This window comes from Zea mays, chromosome 1, assembly GCF_902167145.1.
Source record: "Zea mays cultivar B73 chromosome 1, Zm-B73-REFERENCE-NAM-5.0, whole genome shotgun sequence".
Lineage (NCBI taxonomy): Eukaryota > Viridiplantae > Streptophyta > Magnoliopsida > Poales > Poaceae > Zea > Zea mays.
The window spans coordinates 120,657,774-120,661,979 of NC_050096.1; positions in this window are offsets into that span (position 1 = coordinate 120,657,774).

Below are 4,206 nucleotides of genomic sequence, written 5' to 3' on the forward strand. Positions count from 1 at the left end.
CCGAAGCAGGTCCTGCACACTGCTTCGTCTTCGTGTCATTCACTCTACATACCAGAATATGTGGGTAATCATCCTGCAGCTTCTTTTGCTTCGGCTAGTCAGCCGCAAGTTTCTTGGCCACAGCTTCCACCTCCGCCGCCACTACAACCGGCCTACTCACGAGGTCAGCAACCAGAAGGGAGCCAACAGACCCATCAGTAGCGAGATTTCAGGGAGGGGTCTAAAGCTCGCACAGTTAATAGCACTGTGCCAGAATCAAAACACATATACTGAGAGATATCCTACCTTTGGCATAGTTTTACATTCACTGTCATTTTCTTTTCAATAAGGAACAATCAATGTAAACCTAGTTTTCTTGTCATTTTTAATTTCCCGTACTAGCTTTGTTTATGTCAAAATGAAATATACCTTCGTCATAGACTTACGAGAATGCCGAAGCTACAAAGAGATATTCCTTCGGGAATACAGAGCTAAAAATCGCAGTAAAAGTTTCACCGAAGCCACAAAAAGTCGTTCTTAAAGAGCGCAGCGTAAGTTGCCGAAGCTTTAAAAAGCCGTTCTCAAGGGAGCGCAGTGTAAGTTTTCTGCTCAAAAGTCGTTCCAAAAGGAATGCAGAGCCAAATACCACCGAAATATAAGGCGAAGCGCGAAAAGTCAACGCGAATACCGCCGAAATATAAGGCGAAGCGCGAAAAGTCAATGCGAATACCGCCGAAATAGAAGGCGAAGAAGTTCAAAAGACGTTCCTTAGGGGATGCAGAACTTACACCGAAAAATAAGCGGTGAAGCCGAAAAATAAGCGTCAAAGAAATTTGTGATTATCCCTAAGGGGACGCACAGATTGTGTTTTAGCATGGGTGTGTCTTCGGCATTGGCATCATTCCTCGCATCATTTCATCACATCATATCGCATAGCATCACATCATACATCATATCACACCAATGACATGAGTTGGAAATGAAGTCGATCTTCGGAGAACATTTTACAAACATGAAAAGGTGCCAAGGCACGAAGTAAGCTGAGAATTATAGCTTTGTCAGTTCCGATGCGGAAGAAGGGATCTATTGTTTATGAAGCATCGATGTTTTTGCAAAGTGTGGATTTCTTATGAGGCATAAAAAAGCCCTTCTTTACGAAGCATGAAAAGAAGGGAAGGTGTTTTTTCGCCGAAGGCTCAAAAACGGTATGTGTGTAAAATTTCATGCATCGCAAAGAATTATATTACAAATGACTTACGTATTAGATTCAAAATTATCAACATAAAATATTACAAACTTAGTCCAGCAAATGTTACATCAACATCCTAAAAATGTTTTTACAATAGCTACTCTTCTTCCTTCAGAACTTTTTCTGCAGCTTCGGTTAGCAGTTTGGTAACAACTTCGTATATAATAGCTTCGACCATATTAATAATTTCTAGCGCTTTCTTTGTCTCTGGGTCGGCTAGAGGGTCGAACGGCTCCGGTGGAGGAGATAGCTCAGCTGCGACAGAAAAATCAATTAATTCGAAGTCTCGAAAAAACAAACGACGAAGCTACAAGCCAATAAGCAATACCTATCCGTCTCTCAAGTTCTGCAGATTTCTCAGCCTTTTTCGTTGTTTCTCGAGAGTCGTGGATATCTTTTTCGTTCTTCTTTATTATTTCATGAGCTATTGCTCGGCCGCCATTGTCCCAAATGTCAGTAAAAAATTTGCCGCCCAGTAAACTTGCTTCGGCCGAAGGGTCTTTCGTGTCGTCAACAGAAAAGGTAGTGTCGGCCTGTGCCAAGGTTTTAACATGTTCGCAACCCGCCTTCTCCAGGATGGCTGCAGCTCCTCTCGCGCCAGAAAATGCGCAGACATCCCCGCGGTCACTCAAAATCTCCTCAAAAGCTTCGGCTTCACTACTGATCCACTCGATAACGCCCTCAGGGTCGCCTCGTATGAAGTTGTCTTCGTTTGAGTAGGCGCCTACATTGGCGAAGCTAGCTTTTATCTTTTTCACGCATTCTACAGATTTTTTAAAACATCTTTCTTTGGATGCGCAAAGCTCTGCAACCATTTTTTCTAGATAATTTTTCCAATATTCACTGGCATCTCGATCAGCTTCAGCAACAGCACACTTTACTTTGGTTTCGGCCAGTTGTTTTCGAAGGTCTTCAATCTTATTCTTTTGAATTTCAGATTGAGCTTTGAAGTTAGCTTCATCCCCCTTTACTTTGTCCACCAATGTAAGTAGAATTTTGTCTTTTTCCGTGGCTTCGTTTCTCAGCCTGATAACCTCTGTTCAAAGGTTGTTGAGAGCAATAGTGCAGCTCTCATCCTCAGCATTCTTTTGCGCCCTTAAGGCGTTGCTAAGTATTAAGCCCTACAAGAAAGAATGAATGGATTAACATGATAATACAAGACTTCATTACAGAATTCATAAACTTCAAAATTTACAACTTTTTGTACCTTCAGACTGTTGTATGCAAGGCTATCCGCAAGATCGTCCTTCGACATAGCACAAAGGCCAGCTTCGAGCTTCGGGAAACCCATACTTCTGGCCATCTCCCGGCAGATGGATAATTCTTTGTTGTAAGGGAGACAATACAAGAAATCATCTTCATCTGTACCATTAAATACTAAGGCCCCCTTTGGGTACTTCAGTTCTCGAGCATAGTGTTTAGCTTCAAAATTTTCTTCCTCAGATAATCTTTTTCCCGAAGCATGTCGAATGACATAATCAAGGTCCTCGAAAGGTACTTCGGGAGTAAGGGATTCGGCTTCTTTGGCCGCACTTCTCTCAAAAGCTATATCAGTATTTGGAGGTGCTTCTTCGGCTCCTCGCTCGGTTGTGGCAAGCTTCGTCTCAACAGGCACTATGGGCTCGACCTCGGCTCTAGCCTCAATTATTGCAACTTTACCTTTTATTTGCCTAGTATCAGCTTCAGTCTGCGCTTTGGCAGTTTTGACAACCTTCTCTATGGAAGAGCGGCGTTTGGAATCTGTTGTTTCTACGGAAGCTTCAGTTTCGGTTGGCTTTGTCTCAGCTTCGGCTTGCATTTTTGAAGCCTCGGGAATCTTCCCTGAAGGAGTAGAGCTTAAAGCCTTTATTGTCTCTAGCACGTCCAGTACATTTACCATCCTTTTTCTTTTCGGGGTTGCCGCAAGACTTTTTTGTGTCTTCGGTACTGTTATTTCCGCCGAAGGACTTAAAATTTCTAACTTTTTTGTTTCTTCAGTTTTTGGCTCTTCGGCCTTATCTCTATCAGCCTTTGACTCAGCTAGCTCGGCTGAGGACGTCTTCGGCATGGCAGTCGGTTCTTCAGCCTTTTGCGTAGGATGAATGGGCTCCTTTGGTTTAGCAACTAAAGAGGTCTCTCCACCAAACTCACGCACCACGGCCGGCTCAATATAGCATGGCCGATGGGTAAGAACCTTCAACTTCTTGCTCTTCGGCGCAGGTTCATCTAAAGTGGCCAAAGCAGCAGTCTTGGCCGGAGCAGCAGCCTTGGTACAAGCAGCAGTTTTCCTCTTCTTTCCCCGTCCCCGCAGCGGATAGGAGTAGTCAGGGTACACAAATCCAATAGCATCAAAAACCCTATTTAATCTTTTCTTTTTTCGGCTCCCGAAGGCCGCAGATAGTGTGTTATCTTCGGACTTGGAATATGCTCCAAGTAACTCATCGCTAGTATTTTCAATACACTTCAGCCAGTCATCATCTGGTTCGACAAACTTGTCCCCAAACCTGAAGGTGTATTTTAATCGAACCAGGCCGCCTTCGCTAGGGTTAGTGATGGTTTCCTTCGGCATTTCCCAGCTATCTATAAGTGGCCATATCTTGTAGGCTATATGTTCTTGAAGTAGGTCTCTTGTCCCAATAAAGGAGCAAAACGTGTTGAAGGCCCTTCAGCATGCTTCGGCTGCCTCATCAATTTCTACCTTCAGCTTTCGGAGGCCGAAGCGGGACCAGATGGGGCGCATGATGATCTCTTTAATGTCTTCTCTCGCTTTCAAATCATTTTTCACATAAAACCACTCCTCCATCCAAGCCTTAGGCCATCTCTTCCGAAACGTTGGCACTGGGTAGCTTGCGCCAGAGCGAGCAACAAAGCTATAGCAACCAAAATTGTTATGATATTGTTCTTTCCCCCAGGGCTTCGTCTCATACAAAAGTTCGTGCATACTGCAAAAACATCTTGCACTTGGCTCTAGACCTTGATTTCTCACATCCCAGACGAAG